Consider the following 25,461-nt stretch of genomic DNA (forward strand, 5'->3'; position numbering starts at 1 on the left):
CTGGATTTCTCTTACACATGGCTCTTGGGGCTCTTGGGGCGCACAAACTGAGCCCGGCTCTTACACAGGAGCTCCTCCCAAGCACCAGATAGTTATGGCTCAGATGTGTCAACTTTAAACGAAACAAACATTCATCATCCTCATAGAAAAGTGCATCAGCCAAATGATCCACGACTCCAAGCACCCAGATCCACTGGAACAACGTTGTGTTTGAATCCTCCATGAAAAATATCAATTCCTCTTAGAATTATTTCTAACATTTTCAGTATGACAGAGTGACATTAGCCAGAGATTGTTATAAAGACATGAATTCAACATTTACATTTTTTTTGAATATTTACAGTTTCTGAAAGTATCAACACCTTATAAGTCCAACACTTTTGCTCGTTTGTAGCAGTATTTACAGTATTTACAGTAAAGCAAACGAAAGACAAAACGGTGTGAATAGTTCTTGTCCCTGTGGAGCCTCTGCTGCCAGCTGAGTGTGTGAGCGGCTCAGAGTGCAGAGTGAGGTCCTGAGGCGGGAGGCGGCCGGACGCTCCTGTCCGTCTCCTCGGCTCGTCCGGAGGACCGGGGCTCCGCTTAAATGAAATACTCCTTCGGGTTTTCACCGGAGACGTCGTGGGAGTCGGCCTGGCCGCCGGTGAAGGGGAACTCGGGGCTTTCGTCGGGTTTCACTCCCTTCACTTCCTGGTTCTGATACGTCTCTTTCCTCCGGTAGAGGAATCTGGCCGTTATCGCCAGGACAGACACGATCACAAAGATCACCACCGCTATCACACCTGGGAGGCAGAGGAAGTTTAAAAAAAAAAAGATAGCAGAAAATTGTCTTTGAAAAAACAACAATTTCCTGATTGTTACACTGAAGGGCAGAAAGTTGATGTGAAAATGCTTTGAACTGTTGCGACAACCAACTAAGCTGCGTCCATGTTGTATCTCAGCTGTGACATTTGATGCATTTTAATCTTGTGGAACACTGGGGAGCCTCGTCACTCGCTGACATTGATTTTCAATAAACTAAATGTGCCACAGTGGAATTTGTCTGAGAGGTTTGTGAAACTACTGTGAAGTCAGAACATGATTTGTACCCGTCTCTCTGTCATTTCTGTTGCCTTGCAGTCTGGCTGTCCTACTAATCTAACTTTAAAGCGCACCGAACAGCATTTCACATCGTCCGACTCTGGACTGGACTCTTCTGTTCAGCACATTTCATTATCCCGCAGAAAGTTTAATCTAATTGGAATTCCAAAAATACCGCTGGAATCAATTTAATACTACTATTTCATTGCTTTTAAAATGTCCATGCATTTGAAGATAACAGCAAGAAAGTTTCTCCATCAGCAAGTAATTTCTGCAGAAGTTTAATTAGCTGAGCTGTCCTTTGTGCGCTGAGACACAGAGTCAGGTCGATTTAATGGACAGTTTTCAATGAATTCCGACTCTCTCTCACTTTTTCTATCTACACTCTTTTATCGAAGCCATTCAATCTTCACTTTGAATCAATCTGACCTGGCAGAAGAGCAAAAATTTTAATTTAGCTTTAATGGAACTATTGCATAACACGTCACCTTGGCTGGCTTTGAGCACAGTACGTCTCTCACCATCAAAGGAATAGTTCACTCCAAAAATTGAAAATGTTGTCATTATCTGCTCACCCTCATGTCAGCTGAAATACTGGTGAAGGTTTTATGTCAGCTGAACATTTTGTCATCATCGGCTTCTCCAGAACAACTGAAGAGAAAGGTGGCAGCTTCTTTAGAGATCCAAAAAGGGCAAGGAAAGTGTTTGAAAGTGCTCTTGCCTACGTCTCGCATGTTCACGCTCCGCTCGCTTCTGGCTAAAGGTCAGGCTGAGCTGCTTCGTCCGTCTGTCTGAGCTCCTCTTCCGTATATATTCAGGTTCAAATAAATAAAGCTGGGCAAAGAACTGCTGTTTCTTCTTTGTTTTAATGTCTGATAAGCAAGGGGTTAGTGTTATGGCTCACGTGGAGCAGACTTCTTTCAGTTTGTGTGACGTAGGACTCTTTGAAAAACAACTGCTTCAGTGAAGATTTTCCTTAAATACTGGTGTAAATATCGGTCTTTTCAACTCTCAGTGCAATCGTTTGTCTTGAGCACACTTGGTTTACGCTGCATGAGCTGTGAGGAGTGATTTTATGGTAATTTCTTGCCGTTTTTGGAACTCTAAAGAAGCTGTCACCATTCACTTAAGTTGTTTTGGAGAAGGTTGAAATGAAGCTGTGCCAGCTAACTCGCTGTGTGTTATATATTGACATACAAAATTGACTAGAGTTTCAACTGACATGAGGGTGAGTAGATAATGACAACATTTTTGGGTGAGCTATTCCTTTAAAGATTGTGGGTAATCTTTGACTTTATCTTTGTAACGCTGCTGAGAAAAGTGCTATACAAATGTAGTTATTGTTTTCTTTTATTATCAAGTGTTTAATAAACGCAGCATCGTCCACAAAATTGAGTTTTAAGTAAAAAAGAAATAGTGGTAGTAGTAAGAACTAAAAGCATGTTTATGTTATAATACCTGTTGCAATTATCAATTGTTCCGGTATTATGACAGTGGAGCAGTGTTATGGCAGTAAAATATGGTGAAACAGTTCAGTACCTCCAATCAGAGCCGAGTCAGTCTTGATGGCATTGACTAAAGGTTGGCCTGAACCCACTGAACCAGACTGGTCTACAGCAGAGAAAGAGAAGGAGGAGGAGGTGAAGGAGAAATGGAGAGGAGAAAGAAGAAAGAGCAGACATGAAGGGAAGGAGGAAAATGGGAAAGGAAAGAGAGAAACAGAGGCAAGTATAGGAGAATGGTGAGAAAGAAAGGTAAAAAAAAAAAAAGAGAGTAGAAATGAAGGAGAAGAGAGGTCGGGGGCAGAGAAATGAATAGAAATGTGAGAAGAGAATGAGAGAAAATGAAAGAAAGATAAACAGGATAGAGTGGAAAGAGAGAGACAGGAGAGAAACCCAGAGACAAGATCATAGCATCATCATTCAGAGCAGATGGGGCCCATTGAATACCACAGCACCTCTCCAAAAGACTATTAAAGCAGCATGGAGCTGCATGAGGACGGCCCTCGAGGAAAGATATGCCAGTGGAAACTCTCTGGTCCAAATTAATTAACTCATCGGCCACGTTGTCATTAGTCTCCTTAACAAGGTGTGCGTACTTAATGAGCCCGTCATAAAGTTAGAAAAGCAGCTGTGACCCAGAATAGAGAAATAGAAAAAAAACAAAAAAAAACAGGAAATTGCATACTACACTCATAGATTCCTATCCAAACTATATAGCGAGCCAAATCTAAATATCCCTATTTTGTATTTTTGTTAACCTGTTATGATGTTAGTCATACCAACTATTACACATTTGGCTTTTTTTTTTATTGTAAACAGAGTGTCAGAAACAATCAGGGTCAGAAATTAACAGAGGCTCAGGGCAGAAATCTCCTTGAAAGTTCAGAAAATGCGCATGGAATTTAAAATGAGGGGGCAAAAAAAGCCTTTGATAATTGGGAGCACCCTTTTCTGCATTTCACACTGTTCAAATTGTAGCCTATTTGTGGTGTTAAACAATGTCAAACATTCACACATGAATACGACTATACTGTCCCACTGTAGGTGATTCCTGGGAGCCACCAACTGGGTTGGCTCCCAGGACTCCAGCACATTCTGGGCGAGAAAAATGGAGCGTTTTTTGATCAGAAAACAGCCGAGTATGCAGCCTGAAGCAGTAGAATATGTTGGCACTATTCAGCCAGCAGTAGAAGAAAATGCTGACTCCACACCTACCACTGCATCAACAAAAGATAAAACAACCAATATTGTAAAAACTCAACGATCAAACATTTATCACCCATCTGTTGGGGATAGAGAGGGAAAAACAGCACCACCCTCTTCTGTAAGACCTGCTGACAGTTTCCAGCAGGTAAAACAAATCTTTGTTGTGCAAATTGAGTGTTTATTTGCCAATATGCAATGCAAATGTATTACTTGAATAAAATTGACCCCGAATGGACAGAAAATACTAAAAATCAGATCAAGCAGGCAGAAAATGCCCCTGGAAAAAAGTTTTGTTTTTTTTAATGCTTTTTCGATTTCGATTAATTAATGCTAATCGGCATAAAGAGAGACTGGTATCATCACTCAGGAGTTAGCTGTAACTTAGCTGTAACTTTTCCACTGGAATTTAGAAGCAGGACAAAAACAAGAGGCACTTCAGCTGCCTAATGTCCCGCCATAATGACCAAGTTATATTAAACATAAGCAGCTATGTTTGGGTCATTAATTAAGGTAATTAATGCATTAATTAGCAAATATTTTTGTTCACATAAAACATGGGCAGTATTAAAATGAACTCTGTATCTTAAACCATTAAGGAATTATAGTAGTTTTACCTCATTGATATGCAAATGTATGCAGCAAGAAAGCTCCAAAATCTAATGAGATCATAGGGGAAACCTGTAGTGCAAGGATGAAGTTTCTATCATGTATTGTTCTTAGAGTTGCTGTGTTCTCAAGGATGTGTCTACAGACAGACAGACAGGCAGACAGGCAGGCAGACAGGCAGGCAGACAGACAGACAGACGGGCAGACAGACAGACAGGCAGACAGACAGGCAGGCAGGCAGACAGGCAGGCAGGCAGACAGACAGACAGGCAGACAGACAGGCAGGCAGGCAGACAGACAGACAGGCAGGCAGGCAGACAGACAGGCAGGCAGACAGGCAGGCAGGCAGGCAGGCAGACAGGCAGACAGGCAGGCAGGCAGACAGGCAGGCAGGCAGGCAGGCAGGCAGGCAGACAGGCAGGCAGGCAGACAGACTCCAACATGAAACACTAAATACTAGGAACCCGTTTTTTCTGCACTGCCTATACAACTTGATTGTTATTCTCTTTTTTGGTTTTTAATTATTTATTTATTCTCTCTTCTTTTTTATTTGTTTTTATTTATCTTATCCTATATTTATCTGATGTCACATATACCTTGTGTTAAGTACTAAACCTAAACCAACCAACCCGGTACAGAGTCAATTTTAAATGTATTGTAGCCCATTCCCACTAATATTGCTATAATATTTTTGACATGTCATGCCAATAAAGCATCTTCAAATTTGAATTTGTAACCTAACCAACAGACCTGACTCCTCCCCTCTTACCTGATAGGTGGTGTGTGTTTTCTGCTGCGTAGGGATTGGCTGGAGCGGAGGAGCCGCAGTTGGACTGGACCAGCGGGCCGGTGATGAGGACAGGACTGCTGCCCGGGTGGAGCAGAGCCGCTTTCAGAGGACTGATGGAGTTAAACTGAACCACTGACAGACAGCCTGCAAAACCTAGAGAGGACAACCGGGCCAGATCTGGATCCAAGTCATCAGAGTCTGGAGGGAGGGAGGGAGAGAGAGAGAGAGAGAGGGAGAGAGAGGGAGAGAGAGAGAGAGAGAAAATGAGGGACATCTGCTGTCTATTCCCTGAAACGAGGCAGTTTTAGTTCTACAAACAATGCTCAGAGGCAGAGCTGCTCTGGAGGCAGAAATAATCTGATTGGTTGAGTTAAACCTCAGTGGGCGGAGCCAAAGAACCACAGCTTTTCGGAGTGCAAGTTAGCTAACTGGCAAACTAATGGCAAAGAAGAAATTCTGGTCAAAAATAAATATGAAAAATATAGATGGCAATAACTTTTCATTCATAATCATGGCATTCATGATGTTGGAAGGTCAGCAGCTAGCTAACTAGCTTACCTAGATAGCTATAGACTAGTAGGCAATGGCTGGTTTGAATTTGGAAGGTCAGCTAGGCTAACTAGCTAACCGATAACTTAGAATGGCTAGATTGCATTTTTTCAGTTAGTAGCAGAGCGTTAGGATTCCTAATATTAGCTGCCTTCCTCCTCTCATACCTCTTACTGTTTTTGGCTGCATGCTGGGTATCAAACCGGGAGGACAATCTCCTGAACCACTACTCCAGCCCGCCAAAACTTAGCTCAATAAATAGCCATGACATAAATTAGCAGGTTTATTGATTCTGCTAAAGATTCCCCTATTATCCCTCAGACTGGGACAGTAGTGGCAGTAGATTGATTTCCATTGATTAAGCCTCCAGCCTGTGTGTATGAAAAGCACACACACACACACACACACACACACACACATCCTCATTACAGTACGATTCATTCATTATGCTGAGTAAAATCCATTCATTATACTGTTTATTTCTGTTCTAGATTTCCTTATTTTCTTATTATTTCGTTATTATTTAAGAAGTGTTTTTCCTTATTACTGCCCCCCCTTACTGAATGGGACAGACTCACTGCCATCAACACACACACACACACACACACACACACACATACACACCCTCATTACTGTACACTAGCTGTCATTGATTCAGCCTCCAGTCTGTGTCTATCACTCCACAAGACAGATGCTTACACTCGTCCCTATCTGTTCATTTTATTGACTTACATCCCTTCATTATTCACCTCTACTCCTCCACAGCAGTGTAAACAGCAGCTGTGAAACTCAACATTACGGCTGTAACCAGCTGTAGCAGTGGCTGTTCAGGAGACTGAGAGGAGACTGTTGGTTTACCAGGACAGACCGGCAGCTCCCTGTATTTCTCTCTCTCTCTCTGAACCTCTCTCTCTCTCTCTCTCTCTCTCTCAGTTTCGGTATTCCTTCCAGCTCCATTAGTAAGTCTGATGGATGACAGGCTTGGCACCGAACGACAGAAAATCTACTTTCCTCCGACTCCTCTGGTTTGACAGAGTGGAGGACGGGTCACATGCTGACATGACCCGGGTCCACATACACTGAGTTACACTATGCTGTGTTACACCATGCTGCAGCTTTACACCAAAAAAAAACCATGAGGAAACTATTTGCATCAGCTTCTGCACAAGATGTACTCTGTATGCCTGACATGAAACATTTTGGACTTTGTCTGTTTATACCATAATGGAAATGACAAGTACCAGGAAATATACTACACTATAAAAATACACTACAATATGATACACTAGCTATAATTCACAATACCACATAAGATTACACTGCACTGTGCTATGCTGCAGTACACTAAAATGAAATAATATCAGCAAAAACGCCACTAACATCACTGAAATTAAACAGAAATGCTTTGCCTCAAAATGTATTGTGTACTGTTTTGGGTTTTGTCTGATTGTTACTTAATATTACATGCTGGATGTCTAAGCTGATGCAAATTGTCAGACTAAATTATTACTAAGACGAGTTAGTGTTTCCTTTTAAAGTGACACTGCAGTCTCTGTAGCTGTCCCTGGTCAGGGAGTTGAGCCTGCAGCCTCGGGCCGCTCAGCCCCTCATGTTATTAACAACTTATATCTCAGTCTGACTCTCTGCCAACGCTGTTCAAAGAGAACATGAATAAGTCATAACAGAGCCAATTACAGTCTCACCCTGACTCTGTTACAGGTCCCTATGCGGTACTGCAGAGCGCAGTGGGTAAAGCATTTAACCCTCCCAGAGTTAATGGTTAAGAGTTGTGCTTAAAATATGTGCAGGCGCTCCAGAGTAAAGCATCTTCCTGGTTTAACACACTGTCCACACTAACTGAGGTTGACCATATCCACACTTGCTAAGGCTTCTGGGTCATTATGTAATCCTGCAGGGTGCTGTCTTCAAAATATTAAGTCCTCTATGTTTTGTTTCATTCTCTTCTTGTTACCATAGCAAGTGGAAGGTCCTATATGTCAGTGGTTCTCAACCTTTTTCATATCAAGGACCCCTAATTTAGTCCATATTAGGGCCACGGACCCCCATTTGATGAGATTCTGTCTCTCAGACACAACTCTGAGAATAATTTTATTCCTAGATATGATTTTGTCCAGAATTCCATGACTATCTGTATTGTAGGTAAAGAGATAACAGAGAAACTATGATCAAAACAGTCATTCTTCTACATTCTATAATGGTTCTTGTAAATGAAATAATTTTCTGGGGGACCCCCTGGAATGCCCTCAAGGACCCCTGGTGGTCCCTGGACCCCCCGTTGAGAACCACTGCTATACATAATATTCATGTAGTGTAAAAAAAATGACGCATCAAGCACTTTAAGGATTCTTTCGGTTTCTATTAAGATAGTCGGAGCAAGCAAAAAAACCAAAGAGGCCTGGGTGAAAACTTTAAAGCAATAAAACGCTCCTGCTGGTCCGATAAGCTTGCTGTAGAGGCTGATTCATGCTGCAGTTAGGAAAGACTGGCAGCCATCAAATCATTATTGTGTCGACACTTTGTCACAAGTAAGTAGACAATTTATTATTTTCCTCACAGATTTTAGCTAAGAGGAACGTAGCTATGTCTGCTTTAGCCATTCTATCGGTTTTAGCTACGACTCACGTAAGCATGTTAACTGAATTCCGCCTAATCTAATTTTTATAGCTGACTAAACTTAATATTTAGCCGTCCATCTAGGTTATGAACACATAAAAATGTACCAACACTTTTCAGCACTTAATGACGACTTATGAGGCGAGATCCACCTTTACTTTGTGCTAAATTAGTTCTCTGTTTTTATCTTGCCTCAGGGCTAAAATACTCTCTTTGTGATGATTCAAATCATATTTTCATCTTTGTTGCTAACAGCTCCAGCTCCTATATTTATTCTTTAGATTTTCCTGAGAAAGCACTAGCTGGTTGTCAGATGAGGTCAAACATCGCAGCGCTGTTATTCTAATGAGTCTGTCTGAGTGCTGTGTAACTAGAAAGGCCTTGACTCTGCTTTTACTGCCTCCTCACTCACCTTGCACTCTGCCCAGAACCAGCGACTTGATGGCGTTGAATTCTCCATCAGATGTCAGGTTGAACTCTTCTCTGGCGTTTTGGTCGATCTGAAAGAACACAGAGTTTTATTCCAAAATGTATTTATAGGCAAGGCAAGGCAAGTTTATTTATATAGCACAATTCAAAGTGCTTTACATAAAACATTAAAAAGATTAAATTCATATAAAAGAACAAGCCAAATGCATTGCATTAAAAGAATCAAATCAAGTAAAATAGAAAGATATTTACCCCCCTAAAGGAAATCCAGAATCAAGTGTTACTTCTTGGTATTGAGTAGTCACTTTCACACTGGTGACACTGTCAACCAGTATACGATTAAGTGTGCCTTACCTCTCCAAAGATAATCACAACTTAAAAGACCTTTTGTCGGCCTCACCTGACAAAAATATGTATAGCGCTATAACTTTTCGGAGAGTGTATAGGGAATAGGGAAATAGGGAGGAATGTATAGGGAAAACACTGTTGCCTGGGGTGTGTTCAATGGTTCAAAAATACAGCTGATTATATAAGCTAAAGAGTTATTATATTGCAAGAAAATGTCTCAGCATGACCAGTAGCTTACGTAATAATCTCTGGTGAGTTTTACTTTAATGCAAGTAATTATTCTGTCAAAGTAGCGGACACATTTTTCACTTGGTGGATATTTCATTTTGAAACAAAGATCTTCCCATGCAGAGCAGCTCTGTAAACACTGGGAACAATTCAGCAGGAGAAAGTAGAGAGAGACTCCAAACTTTCAATGTAAATGTTTTCTTTCCCTGATGTACGACATCTTTCGGTATTTTATGGTATTTGTGAGGGATTCCAACGCATATTTGAAGAGTTTCAGTCCAAAATGAGATATTTACCACTTGAAGAAACCGACAAATATTCTTCCAAATTCATCGCTGTCAAGAAAGTAAAGCATTATGGATAACGACTAAAGTTATGAGACATCTTAAGATTTCTGCTTATATAACAGTTCTGTTTTTGAGGATAGAAGCGTTTGTTGTTTTTGAAATACTGACTGATGAATTCCAGCTATCAGTTTTTTTAAATGTATGTGTAGTTGTTTTGGAATGAAACCCTTCATTTGTATGTATGTATGGAGTATTATTTAACCTTTCACACCCCTAACAGAATGACTATATACAGCTTCACATACAGGGAGTAGCAGTGCTTAATCTATTTTACATAGATTGTTCTTTCTACAGACATTTAATACTCTGACAAAGGTCTAACTGAATCAACATGTTGGGTTTAATTTCAAAACGATATCCATTTTTTTTACTTAATGTTCACCTGTATTACACCGTGGAAAATGTTACAATAGATCTCAAGCTAGTCTCTTCAAAAATATGCAATAGTGAGTTTTACTTTCATGCCAGTAATCATTTTGCCCAAAAAGAGGATATTTCAATTTGGAACTTTCCTCAAATGTTGAATTGAAAGAGTAGTATTGGAGAGTTTCCCTTCATGTTTGATCTCATCAGCTCAGCAGGAGAAACGAGAGTCAGACTCCGCACTTTCAATGACAAGCCTTCAGTGATCTAGAGTGAAATTCACCCCCGGAGATTATTTCAATGAGAGCTGCTCTGCAGAGAGACTCGGCACACGGCAGAGGAGAAGAAAGCAGGCGGAGGAAAGCCAGTCAGACCCTGAACTGAGGTTCCAAAATATTAAAGTGTCTGCGAGATCCTAGGGTTTTCTATTTTGGCAACATGCTTGGTTTTTGCACTTCACTTCCCAGAGATCATCTTTTCAGTCAAACAGTACTGTGATGTCTTTTTCCTGGGATTTTCTGTTAATAAAATTTTAGTTTCTGTAGGTGGCGCTCTTTTCTTTGTCTGTTCAGCCGTGGTGGCTATCGCTGCTCATGCTAACTACCCAGTTCTTCTTCTTCTTCTTCTGCTTATTCCAAACAAACCGGAAACATAAAACACATCACTTCCGGTGTGCCAGAGGAATTGAGTGTGAAAAAAAACTGAATTTTAAAGTTTAAAAGTTAGAGGTTGACCCTGTGGATTCGTAAGTGAAACATTTTAATTGAAATTTCACTTTAAAAACGGCAAATAAGGAGTTTCTTTTAAAATGGAGATGTCCACCGTTCGAAAAAAAGGCGACACCTAATATACAAATTATGGTACATTTGAGAAGACAGTCAAGAAGTAATTAAGGTAAAGTAAGTCACTGGCTGACAAAACACTTGAAGACTGGATCATCTACAGTATATTTTAGAAATATGGAGTGATACATTTTAGGGAATAATTGTTTTCCAAAATGGATATATATGGCATTTTATATATCTGAGTGCTTTTATGGGCAGAAATATGTGTCACTAGAAACTGAAATTGAATTATTTATATTTGAATTTGAATTGCTCACCTTGAATAATTGCATTAAAAAACTGAATTTGAATCACATAATTTGCATTTGTATTGTTTATCCTGAATAATTGCATTGAAAAACTGAATCTGAATAGCATAATTTGAAATTGAATTTATTAGTTTGAAACTGAATTCCAATAAACTTGAAACTGAATGTAATATTATGAAATTGAATTAATTTGCTCTGAAACTGTATTCAGTTCTCACAATTCAAATTCAGTTCTCGTAAATTCAAATTCAGTTCTTGCAATTCAATTTCAGTTTACTGAGACACACATCCTGGTCGTTGAGGAAGAGCAATCGAGTGCAGATTCACAGAACTTCTTTACACGTTTTTGGCCCAAAAATTCCAGATCCCTTCAGCTCTCTGGACATGATACTCCGAGCTGAACGGCATCAGTCCCAGCCTCATCCATGATCGAAAGAAACGTTCTTCAATGTGTATCAAGTCCATGAATCAATGGGAGTGAAGGAAATGGTCAAAAACATACAGTAGGTGCTGATTGGCCGAAAAGGAGTTCTGTTTTTTAATGCAATTATTCAAGTTGAGCAATTCAAATTCAAATATAAATAATTCAGTTTCAGTTTCTAGTGACACATATTTCTGCCCATAGCCTTTCCTCCAGTGTCTGAGCACAGTGGACTAATTGGAGCATATTGTGAGATGAAGAAGAAGATGAAGGCCTTGGAGGAAAACACCACAGACTGGTCTCTTATAGAAGTATAGAAACAGCGGACACAGTGTATTGGTGGCCCACAGGGATTTGGCTTTCAGAAAGTCATTTTTCAATGGGACATCTCCTAATGGAAGTAGATGATGTTGTCTACTCTGGGACTAGTGTGGATACGCCTCACATAGAGAAATAAACAGCAGCCTGAAGACAGAAGGGCCACTGACTATAGCGGACAGTTTCATTCTATGTATCACAGTTCTGTTGCTCAATATGGATTCATACCATTAGGGCTTTTATTGGGATGGTGTAGCTTATAAGTGAATATATATAAATAGGATGTCTGGATATCAGTAAATACCTTTGATGTTGCAGTTGTTATTATGACATACTTCAGTTGTTAAATGTATGTATTAGGGTCTGAAATTTAACAGCCACCAAGCACCAGAAGCTGGTAAAACTTGTCTTCATGTAAGTGTTTTCATACTGATAACTGACATAAAACTTTTCTGCCATGTTGTGAATGCTGGCAATCAAAATGATTCTGGTCTGTCTAACGGTGCTGTAATGAAGTACTTAATAAGTACTTAAAAACTCCAGCTGAGGTTCACCTCATGCCATCAGAGTTTGTTGCTGAGAATACAATGAATCGGGAGGCTAGATCCACACAAGATGAGGTCACCTTGTATTTCACCCGAGGCTGCTGATAATTACACAGTCAGTCAGGCTGCTGGATCCAGGTTAGATGAGGTTTTGCCTCATACATCATCTGAGGCTGTTGTAAACAGGATAGAGATTCAGTAGATCCAAATAAGATTAAGACACCTCATATTTCATCCAGGGCTGGTTGCTGTTGCTGTGTGTAGTTTGTCCCTGCTGCCCTGCCGTAGCTGCATCCAGGACAGCAGCTGCTAGTGGTTGAGGTGAGAGGGAAGTGCTGACTGAGGCTTTATTATGGCTGAGAGGAACAGCACAGTGTTGTACCATGCTGCACACAGGGAGGGGTGTGTGTGTGTATACTCATATTTCATGCAGATTGAGGACTGAGTTTTAAACTATCAGAGTGAGGGCCTTTTTGTCAAGTGAGGACATTTTAGCCGGTCCTCACTTCTTCAAAGGGCTATTTAGGACTTTTTATTTAGGACTTGATTTTACGGTTGAGGTTACAATTAGGATTAGGCTAAGATTAAGGTTAGGGTTATGGGATAGGGAATGAATGTAGTCAATGGATAGTCCTCCTGAGGATAGAAGTGTGTGTGTGTGTTCGTGATTTTTTATCAGTAAAGAGCAGAGAAAAGTGTTTATCCTTGAGAAAGGTTTCTCATTTGATCAAGGACTCCACTGGAACAGATATGTAACAAGCATTGGTGTATCTTGGGTATTTCTGTAATCTGATGGTTCAGATATTTGGCAGCCTTGGAGTCATTCTCAAGCTTACAGACTGCACACCTTTCCCAAAAAAGCCAGCAAAGTCTCCGTAGTAATCGGTAGTGAGGCTGTATAATGTGTGTATATAGTGTGTGTGTGTGTGTGTGTGTATGTGTGTGTGTTACCTGGACAGAGACAGTGTCTGCCAGTCTCCTGATGGTAACAGTGTGTAGCTGTCCATTGGCCAGACTCCTCACTCTGCTCTTCAACACCTCAGCATCTCTGCTGCTGTCCAGCTTGTATCTGACCTCCAGCTTATCTTCACACACACACACACACACACACACACACACACACACACACAACAAAACATCAAAACATGCTGTTACTTTATGGGACCTGCTCACAGAAAACGTAGCACGACGTTCCAAACGAAATCTTCCCAAAGACAGATTTAAGCTTGAAACATCGCTGCCAAACATCTTAACATCTTAAAATTCGGTAATTATTTCATTTTCTTTTCCTGAAAACATCCTTGTCCTCCGCTACAATCTTGACTAACAGGGTAAACATATATTTAATCCTTCAAAGATAAATCTGAATGTAGCTGAGTTGATACAGCTTTCAATATTAGGAGGATTAGTGCTAATTCCCTATCAATAACACCACTCTAAATCTAATTAATTTTCCTAATATTCAGAGCATTAAGTGTAGATTTGATGAAAGCCCTGTGCTGTCTTCAGACTTTACAGATGAAAGGGAGGGATAAGAAATCACGCATCGTCCTTCAAAAACATTTATTATTTTGCTCTACATGCAAATTATCACTTCAATCAAAAATATAATACGTAACCCCATATAAAAACGTCACATTTACAACTCTTTTAACCTTTTTTTCCCACAGAGGCACACAGACTAAGATTGAATAACTATTTGGTTTAATAGCTCATCTAGCGACTGATTCTGATATTGAATGTATGAAACCTTGAAGTGATTGGCGGAGAGTTTCAGTGTTTGGGCTGAAGAGGGGGAACTGCATCAGAGGGAAGGAGGAAGAAGAAATAAGCCAACAAGAGAAAGCTCTCAGGGATTTAATTAGACACTTCGGTATAAGTGCACTTACCTTGCGACTACTCGATCAGCGTAGCAACCCTAATGCCCGGCTGTCCGTCAGCTTTCTCTGAGTCATTAAGACCAGGAAAATCCATTTACGGCTAATCTAGCTGCAAAGTGCTACTTCCATTAAGTTTCACTGCTGAAAATGTCATTTTAGATTCAAATTACCTCCTACTACTCTTAAAAGCTAACTTCACGCTGTTTTATTCGGCAGTACATTGACTTGCCACCCATTTGAAGAAACCTTTGTTCGCTCCTGAGGTCCAGATAAGACCAGAGAACAGTTTCTATCAGCCTGAGACAAGACATAATAGCCGGCCAGACTGGACGGATCGAGAGGCAGCAGAGGCTGACGGGCCGAATCCAGAGAGAGTAAGAATCTGACTAATCCTAAAGGATCTGGTAAAGCTGCAGAGCAGAGGAGAGGAGGAGGAGGGGAGGAAGAGGAGGAAAAGGGAATCAGAGGGGAAAAGGGGAGGATAGATCAGATGACGTGAGGAGAGATGGTGCTGAAAGAGTAGAAGAAGAGAGCCAAGTAATTGGAGAAAGTTGTGAGAGGAAGAGGGAGCGTGGTGTAAAAGAAAATTAGATGAATGGTGGAGCAAGGACAAAAAAGTAGAAAAAAGGAGAAGAGGAGGCGAGGCAAAGGGATGTAATTAGAGGGAAGAGGAGGGATAGGACAAGCTGAGGAGAGCACGAATTGGAGAAAAAGGTGTATAGAAGGTAGATCAGGAGTGGGGAACTAAAGGACAAAAAGGAAACAAGGCGTATAAGCAGCTGTAAATAAAAGAGGACACTTAACCCGAGCTGGAACAGTCTTGTTAAAAAAGCATTTAAATAAATAAAACCTGAAAAGGAGGAATGGGAATGGGAGGAGAGGATGGAGAAGGTCAATGAAGAGGGAGGGGAGGTGCATAAAAAGATTTAAATAAAAACAAGGAGAGGAGAGGAGAGGAGAGGAGAGGAGAGGAGAGGAGAGGAGAGGAGAGGAGAGGAGAGGAGAGAGGAATCAGGAAAAAGAGGAGAGGAGAAGAGAGAGGAGAGGAAAGAGGGTCAACCAAGAGAAGAGGTGTATAAGTCCTCCATTATAAATAACAGGGGACACTCAACCTCATGTTTGAACAACATGAGGAGGAGGAGGAGAGGAGAGGAGAGGAGAGGAGAGGAGAGGAGAGGAGAGGAGAGGAGAGGAGACAAGAAAAGGAGATGAGGTCAACGAAGAGGGAGATGTGTAGAAGAAGATTTAATTAAAAACAAGACACTCAACCTCAAATTTGAACAACCTGAGGAGAGGAGAGGAGAGGAGAGGAGAGGAGAGGAGAGGAGAGGAGAGGAGAGGAGAGGAGAGGAGAGGAGAAGAGAAGAGAGGAGAGGAGAGGACAGGAGAGGAGAGGAGAGGAGACAAGGAAATAAGAGGAGGTCAACAAAGAGGGAGGAGATGTGTAGAAGAGGATTTAAATAAAAACAAGACACTCAACCTCAAGCTTGAACAACCTTGTGGAAAAACTCCTTCAAAATAAAAGCCCCCCCCCCTCCCCTCCTCACCATGTTTGTTGATGAGCAGGGCCAGGTATTCTCTGTAGTAGGAGCCGACGTAGAGCAGCAGAGCCGGACTCTGGCCCGTCCTGAAGCTCAGGAGATGTTTTCTCCTCTCAGCGTCATGTCAGAGTAGATGGAGGAGGGCAGAGCGCTGCTGTTCCTGCTCAACTCGTACGGCTCCTTGAAGGTGTAGCTGACCGACGTCTCCGACTTGAAGCTGGCTGAAACCTCTGAGGGAAGGGAGGCAGCAACAGAGAGGCTCATTACAAACTGGAGCTAGTGGTATCATCTGACTGCACTGGTTTTTAATTACCAATATTTAAAAAAAAAATGTATCCTGAAGCTGGCTGACATCTCTGGATGGGGGGAGGCAGCAACAGAGAGGTTCACTACAAACTGGAGGTCTCATTTGTTGCTGATGAACGCAGATTTTTAGGCATTTAGTTGACAATCATATCCAGAATGACTTATAATGAATGGTTGAGCAGGTAGAGGTTCAGTTACTCAGGACAAAGGATTGATGATAATGTGTACATCTTGGCTGTTGTGGGAATCGAACTTGTGGCCATTTGGTTACAGTCTTTCTAACAATGAGATGACACTCTCACCTATCTAGTACTTCATATTGCTATAGATTTTAGTCATATTTTGAGGCATGAAATGGCATTGTAAGATTTTCAAACCCATGTATGATTTTCTACTCGTTTATTTGCATTTGTATGAAGTCAAGTTTATTTATTTTCTACAGCCTTTTATCACAAAGCCTGTCTCAAAGGACTTTACAGAGAACAGGCCTACCTAGATCTAACTAATCGACAAACAATCACAAAACAAAATGATGCAAAACGGTACGCAACAAAATAAAACACAAAGGAAACACAAAAATAACATTTTACCCAACCTACCTAGCCTAACCTAGCACCAACCTTATAGACCCTAAGTGATTCCATACAATAATGATTGCATATTGCACAGGCTATGTCATTTTAAAACTGGCACTGTACTTGAGGAATTCATACCAGTCACATTACTGGAGTATTTTCAATCAGACCCAGTCGTGTTTTTTATCAAAAAAGCTCTCTGTAAAATTGTATTCCTGGTTTTTCCTGGAAAATGGGTCCCGTTGAGTTTTTATCCAGCATGAACACATTCCACTTTGAAACACATTTATATTATTCCTGCATTAGACAAGGTGCTAAATATTGCCAGCACATGAATAATTAAGTTCCCAGACACAGCACAATACATATATTTACAGTATCTTCGCACTGTTTCCAAACTCTAATTAACTTCCCAGGGAGACTGTAGCTCAATAAGATATATTTACAGCATCTAGTTAGCAAGAGGAAATAAAGCTGTCCTCAAAATACCAACAGACAGGCGAGAAAAAAATATATGAAACCTGGAAATAAAAAATCACAGGAAACAGTCTTTTAGAGCTGTAAGAGTCGTCTCTGTGATTTTCCAGCAGGAAACAGAGCTGAACTTGTTAAATATTGAACACAGGTACAGTGCGTCATGGAGTGATGATTCACTAAGACATCAAACAGATTTAAACACACTTTCTGTGCATCAAGCCCTTGATGTAGCATGATGCTGCAGATAAGTACAGTAGATATCTATAATAGATGGGAAGAGGGCTAAGAGGGTCCTTTTGAAAAAAGTAAAGATTGCTGAACTCACATACTGAACCCACATATAAAGCCCTACTGATGTGTTGGCTCAGTGTGATGACTCATTGTTACTGTGATGACTTACACATCAAACAGAATGGCTAAAATACACTCAAATACACATCAAATAGACACTCAGTACTAAAATAGACTCAAATACACATCAAACAGACGCTCTTTGCATCAAACCCTTGATGTCACATGGCAGCTTTAGATGCTTGTTGATGTGTGTTAAGTGCAGTAAGAGGATTCTCTGGACTAATCTAGATTCTTAACCTTTAGACAGCAGCAGAAAAACATGAACCCATGCACACACCACACACACACACACAGGCTTTCTCCCCATCTCTTGGAGTTTGTGAATAACTTGTTCTGTCTCGTTCTTATTTTCCCTTGTTTCATTATCTGCAGTTTTTATGTGTATTTGCGTCCTTTGAGGTCTGTAAAGCACTTTGTGAGAATCTTTTATATTAAAATCCCTATATAGATAAATCTGACTTGCCTTGGCATGAAGTTCACACTGTAAATGGCTGTTTAGAAGTCATCTTTATAGAGAGACAGAGGTTCAGGGTCGCTCTAATATCTACAGAGTGAAGGACTCTCCGCTGCTCCCTTCTCCTCCTGAAGGAGCCGTGGGCCGACAGATAATATCCAAACAGCTTTAACCTTGGTTGAGGAGATATATGAGCCGGCTAAATGCAAAGCAGCAGGGGGGTGGATGGTGAGGCGTGATGTGACACAGTGCAGCGTGTTGTAAAGCGGTTCGACAGCTCTCCTGCAGAGAGGTCAAGCCATGTGGCATCATTAGTCAACACCATGTTGTCTGAGGGAAAGGGAAATAAATTATGGGATCAGCCCTTTAAATGGATTCAACTTTTTAAAGTCTTTGCTGAGTTTCCACACAGAGCTAAAACTCTTGGAAACTGCAGCTTACTGTTGTCTATTAGGACCAAAGAATTGAGGAAAAGGAAGGTTGAGGAAAGTCACTTTTCATCCATTGTCTTTCAAAACTACTGCTAATGTAATATCTTACCATTAACATAATAAACCATTAACACGATAACAATTAACAGTTAATAGTGTAATAATCCTGTTAATGTAATAGATTTCCCATTAATGTAACAAAAATTACCTACCAACAATGTGAAAACTTTTTTTCTGTTAATGTAATAATGACTACATTATTGAATTTTACTACAATAATGTGTGAGTTGAAATTTTCAGGTTTATAAAAATTCAATAACTGGCTGGTATGAATACCTACATTGAGTAGAAAGTTTGTGTGTGATTGTGTACTTCTTTGTATGTGTGTGCAGTGTGTGTGTGTGTGTCTGTGTGTGTGTGCACCTCTGTGGCAGAAGGCTCCAGTGTAGGCTGACAGGCCACAGTCGCAGTAGAAGCCGCTGGCTCTCTCCACACAGCGGCCCTGGTTGTGGCAGAGCGAGCCGTAGCTGCTGCAGTGTCCCGGGCAGCCGGGCCGAACCCCGGGGGTGATCTGAGCCCGCTGCTCCAGGTCCAGGGTGACGCCGTTCAGCTGCAGGGAGCGGATACACCCCCGAAAACCCTTCTGCCGGGACGCCGTGCCTCCTGACAACACAAAAACATTACATGACATTTACATTAAGGGCATTCAGCTGATGCTCTTGTCCAGCAGGATTTACAAAGAACATTAAATTAGAATCAGCTTTAATTTCTACTGAGGTGATGTAATGCACCATCTGGCAGCCATATTGGAGGCACTCTTAGGCCATTTCACCATTGATAAATCTGATTTGCACATCTGATTTGCACACTAGTTAACATTGAAGTTAGCATTAGTAGTGGCTAGAGATGGGACGATACAATGATGACACCATTGTATATTGTATTGCTGATTCTGTACAACTAGCCATTGAGAACCTGCAGCTTTCCTTTAATGCTCTGCAAGATGCTCTTATCAATCTTAAACTGGTACTTAATGCAAATAAAACAAAATTCATGCTGTTTACTAGAGCCAGAAATATTGATCACAATTGTATGCATATATCCACTGCGAATGGATCTAACATTGCGAGAGTTACTGAATATAAATATCTTGGCATCTGGCTTGATGAGAAATTTACTTTTAAATACCATATAGACAATCTTGTCAGCAAACTGCGTCAAAAAATTGGCTTCTTTTACAGAAACAGAACCGGCTTCCCTATGAATAGCAGAAAGAGGATTGTTGAGGCAGTCTTCCTATCAGTGTTGGATTATGGGGATGTAATTTACAGAAATGCTGCTCTTTCCACCCTTAAACCCCTAGACACGGTTTATCATTCTGCCCTCAAATTTATTACTGGTGATAGCTATGGTACTCACCATTGTATTCTCTATAATAAGGTGGGTTGGTCTTCTCTGGCAGAGAGGCGTAATAAACATTGGTATTTGTTTATATATAAAGCCCTTGTTGGAAAGCTACCACCCTACATTTCAATGTTGTTGGACTGGAACCTTGGACCCTATCAAACTCGCTCAAATGACTTGCTTATGCTTAAGGTCCCCCAAGCACGGTCTAAATTTGGACAATCAGCCTTTTATTTTAGTGCTCCAAATTCCTGGAATGATCTTCAACACACACTAAAAACCAATACTCTACTAACCTATGGACAATTTAAAACCATGATCACAAACCTCCCTGCCTCAATGTGTAACTGTTTTAATTGATTTTCTTTATTGTCATCTATGTCTTGTCCTATTTATTTAATACTTTGAACTTGTTTGTAACTCGACATCATTGTAAATGAGGGCAACCTCAATGGTTATTCGAGTTTAAATAAAGGTTTGAAATGAAAATGAAAATATATCAAAATTCAATATATCGCGATACAAATATGTGACGATACATATCGTGGGGCAGAAAAATGTATCGCGATATTACATTTTATTCTGCAAGCCAATGCCATTGCTAGAAAGATTTGTACCTCAGAAATAAACATAATTCTGCACAGTCAGACTTTGAACTTTTATTTATTACATCGTATCGTGGTTGTATTGAATCGTGAACCCTGTATTGCGTATCGAATCGTATCATGAGATAAGCATATCGTCCCATCCCTAGTAGTGACTAGTAGTCGCATGGTAACATCAATTGATTTGCTAAATGAGGCTGCTGGCTAGATAGCTAGTTAACAGTTTGTTCAGGTTAACTGAGCTCAGTAGCTTGAGTGTTTTGGAGTAGAGACTAGGGCTAAAGACAAGACAGTTTACTGTGTCACAGTAACCTACATTTGGACACAAATCCACCTTATCACACTATTCACTGGTCCATGGGACTGAATGGATCTACACACAACTATATTTTCAGGCACCTCTCTTTTTCTTGCATCATTATATACTTAACCATTATTTGCGCACAATTACTTCTACAATGGACAACTACAAAGTCTCTATATTGGCACCATTACAAAAAATCAATACTAAGGAGTGTAAGGACCAAAGCCACAGCTCCAAGGCAACAGATGTAATATTCCTGTCTTAAGCTCACACAGACATTACTTCAAAACACCAACACACACTCCGTCTTCTCTAACCCTCTCTCTCTCTATTTCTTTGTGTTTGTACAAGTCTTTGTCTGCGCTATGTATTCTCTCTGTCTAGTTTTTCATTTCTCTTCCTCCTGTCATCCATTGCAGATCCACGTCGCCTCTGCAGCCCCAGAAGCACGACATTGTCAACACTCTTTGTATGAAATGACAGGCTGATGAAACAGCAATGAGGCAGGAAGTTGTCAGTGGAAAATACTTTCGGGGAGCTAACTTTTATCAGCTGTCTGTCTGACTATCTGTCTGACTGGATAACTGGGTGCTTGGATACTTGTCTGTCTGCCTGTACAGCTGTCTGATCGACTGGAACAGCAAAACATACTGTATATCCTCACTTTACTCTACAAAACTTCAGCTACAAATCTTCAGAGTTCAAGCTCTGTATTCAGCATTGTGTTTTTTTTCCCTGAGATGTAACATGGCCACCTGCTATTGTTCACAATATTGTAGTTCAAACCTGACAACCTCCTATTTCTGCAGAGATCACAGATCGAAATTTTCATTGTGCTCAGAGTTCAGACTCGGCAACGCTTTGCTCTCAGAGTTTGCACCTGACAACTTCCTATTGTTCAGCAGCAGCAGCAGCTTTTCACACCAATAAATCACTGAGCTTTTTAACACTCTATTCCAGTCCCCTCTCTGTGGTACGAGTAGTGTAAATTATTGAGCTAGGCAACACAGTGGGGCCACTAAGTCAGATATGAAAACTCATATTACAGTTATATTCTACTGAAAATTCTCTGTCCAACATTGGAGTGTTGAGTTTGGGGAAACTATTGGATGTTTATGACTGTAATTCAGAGTTGAGAAATAATTAGAAAGAATTAGTAATCTTTAAATAACTATTCGTGGGAGTGAGACCATGACTGCCAATGAGTATGTTTACATGCACAGTAATAATTAGATTTTAAACAGATTAAGGCAATATTCTGATGACTGAAACTATCATTTAAACACCTTGATCTAATTAGCTTAATGAGGGTAAGGTCATAATCAGAGTAATCATAACCTGGTTAACACACCTAGATTTCTGCTCAATCTTTCGATTTATTAGGGCATGTAAAAGCCTTAGTCGGATTTAATTTGGCTTTTTCAAACTGCGCATGTTGGTGACCAGATGCAGTAACCTGGATGTTGTATTTAAAAAAACAAACATGGTGCAGTGCAATGGAGTGACAAGCAGTAGACCGATTATTGAATTAATCCACTTTAACTAGGTTATTAGAAATTAGAAATTGCGTTACTTTGAACCATGTTAATATTGTGATTGAAATATTGCCTTCAGCTGGTGACTTCTAGTAATCGGGGTATTGATGTGCATGTAAACATACTCATTGACTCTGACAGGGACCGAGGACAGATCCCTGAGGAACACCACCTCTGACCAAAGGAACAGAACATAGAAAGGGAAAGGCTGTGAGAGAACAAACCCTCCTAACAGGGAAATTGCACCTTCGAGAGAGTTTCAACCACATATCCAGCAGCACAACTTCAGCTCTATCAAGACAAATTACAGTACAAATTACACTTCTGGGACCATATGACCGTCTATGAAAAGCATAATGAGGGACTTGTAAAGCGGAGATCAAAGCAAACATCAAAGAGTCAAAATGTAGATGAACCCCACCTCTGACCAAGGGAGCAAAGTTATCAGTGGAACCTTCCAGAGCAATGAGAGTTTCAACCATATATCCAACAGCACAACCTCAGCTCTAACGAGACGATTACAGTGTCCCAACATGAGACTGTGAACTAAAACACATACGAAACCACATGAAAGAGTATGGAAAACAATACTTGAGATTAGTGAGGTGGAGATCAAAGCAATCATCAAAGGCAGTGAGTGTGTGTGACTGAAAATGCAGAGAAACTCGACCGCAGACCAAGAAAGCAAAACAAGGGAGGAGAGACTAAACTAGAAACAGGGAAGTTATCAGCAGAAACCTCTGGAGCAGTGAGGGCTTCAACCACATATCCAGCAGCACAGCCTCGGCTCTGAGAAGAGGATTACAGTCTCCCAACATGAGATCAGGATATTGTGTGATAAAACACATATGGGACCATCTGACAGTGCAGCAAAAGGCAATTCTACAGCAAAGATTTGTGTAGTGGAGATCAAACCAGTCATCAAAGGCGGAGTAAGTGCCGTGTGGAGCGACAAAACGAATCACCATATGTTTGCTGATGCTGCACACAGGAGAAGGGAAGAAACATATCTGTACGTTAATCTGGTTTGTCAGGAAGCTGCTTACATTACATACAATAGGACGATTTGATGTCGATTCCACTGCGATTTGAAGGATTGATGAAGTGGAGATCAAAGGAATCATCAAAATCCTCATACACTAGGGTGTTTCGTCAAACTGTGTGTTTATATTTTTCATGGCACTGCAAACAGGGGCAGAGAATATTGTAGACAATTTATTAGGATAAACCCCTTGAGATGAACCATCTCGTTTTCAAGGGGGTCCTTGACACAAATATACAGAAAATACAATACATAAAACAAAAAAACAATACAAATACACACAAATACACACACAAAAAAAAAAAAAAAAAAGGAAGCTCTCCCAAGCCTAGCCACTCCCTCACCCACTAGAATATGTACATATCAGTCAGTGGATAGCAATGCAGCACCAATAAACTACAGCTTAACCATCCAAACAAAGCAACACAACAGCTTATGAGCCACACAGCGACTGATGTTTGCATTCATTACAAGCTCACTCCAAATTGCTGCGTATGGATATTTAACACCTGCAGTATAAATGGCAATAAAGGAATCAGGAAATGAACAATGCCGTGCCGTATAAATCCACGCAAGGCAATAATATGGCTTATTAATCAAAACGATGGAATTCATTGCCTTATAAAGCAAGGCAGCATTACGGCTCATAAATACACTGTACATTGAAATATGGCTCATGAATTCATACAAACCAACACTGTGGCTTATTAATTCAAACAATGGAATATTATGCCGTATAAATCTGTACATGGCTCATCAATACAGTGCACATGGTAATACGGTTTATGGATTCAAACAATCCAATGCTTATGAATCCAAATAATGGAATATTTTGGCTTGCACATCTGTAGAAGGCAGGATCTCATAAATAAACCGTACATAGTAAGATGGCTTGTGAGCAATCAGCATTCAGTGCTGTACAATATGCATCTGCCCGGTCAAATATCCACCCAGTCGAGAGATACTAACAGTTACTCATTGTACCACTATGAAAAATAACTGAGATACTATGGAAATATTTATGAGAGGGCTAATTTACAATTAAATTACAAATTGATCTGCTGTACATGCATGGTCCTTGGTGCTTATGAATGAATATTGTGTTTATGATTGCGCAGAAGCCAAGACAACTTTATGACTTACAATAAAATCAATACATACACATACTGACATATACAGATGGTGATAGTGTGCCTTATTTTTTATATTTTAGACGTGTAGCTGACATACAGCAGGCACAGCAGGGGGTTCAGTTTCTTGCTCAAGGACACTTTAACGGAACATAACGCTGCTGAGGAACACATTGGCTGTTACAGACTGTTGTTTGGTTTTTCCAGCCACTACACCAAACTCCTCACAAACACAAGCAGGGTGGAAACTCTGAACTGAACACTTGATGCATTCCTGTACATCAAATCAAAAACAGCCAAGTCAAATATTCTCTTACAAACATCCGTTCCCAAGCCAATCTAGCAAATAACACCAGCACATCTCCATTCAAACACATAAATCCATCTGCATTATTCCAGTGTGCTGATAAGTCTGAGGTAAACATATATGGGTTTAGGCTGACGGTCAAAACCTGCCGGCTATTCAGAGCGGATTATTGGCTAAACACATTCAGCCAATCAATATTCACCTCTATTTCCCTGCCACTGCCTCCGTCCAAACTCATCAGTGTTTGCTGGTTCATTTTCCCTCCAGAATGTGTGTTTACTGATATGAAGTGACATCCATAATATTTGCAGAATGATAGCGCCTGATAATAAAGGATGGATTTTCTGTTTTTTTTCTTCTCCCTCAGTCTGCAGGCAGAGTGAGAGGTTAAACAGAGAATCAGAGAAGCCTGTAGTATTGAACTGATGAAGTTGAGATAAACAGAGTTAAACAGGACTGTAGTATTGATTAACTTTATATGAATCAGAGAGGTTCTTAACTAACTGATGCGTAACTAATGAATATAGGTTTAGGTTTGTTTACAGATTAATTACAGATAGCTGCAAGAAAACACACCACACACAAACAAAGAACGCTGCATGATGCATGCTATCACTGTTCCCTGATGCATGGTGATTTATTGAGTGTGATTATTGT

The 25,461-nt window shown here is 40.5% G+C and overlaps 1 pseudogene; it reads right to left on the reverse strand.

Moving 5' to 3' along the window:
- Window positions 1-582: 582 nt before the first annotated feature.
- Window positions 583-25,461, reverse strand: part of LOC139657589 (contactin-associated protein-like 4) — a 78,471-nt pseudogene continuing 53,592 nt past the window's right edge.

The sequence above is a fragment of the Centroberyx affinis genome, unplaced genomic scaffold (genome assembly GCF_046629955.1).
Source record: "Centroberyx affinis isolate AG114_WGS23_722 - 3 ecotype Tasmania unplaced genomic scaffold, CSIRO-AGI_Caff_v1 ptg000177l_1, whole genome shotgun sequence".
In the NCBI taxonomy this organism is placed as follows: domain Eukaryota; kingdom Metazoa; phylum Chordata; class Actinopteri; order Beryciformes; family Berycidae; genus Centroberyx; species Centroberyx affinis.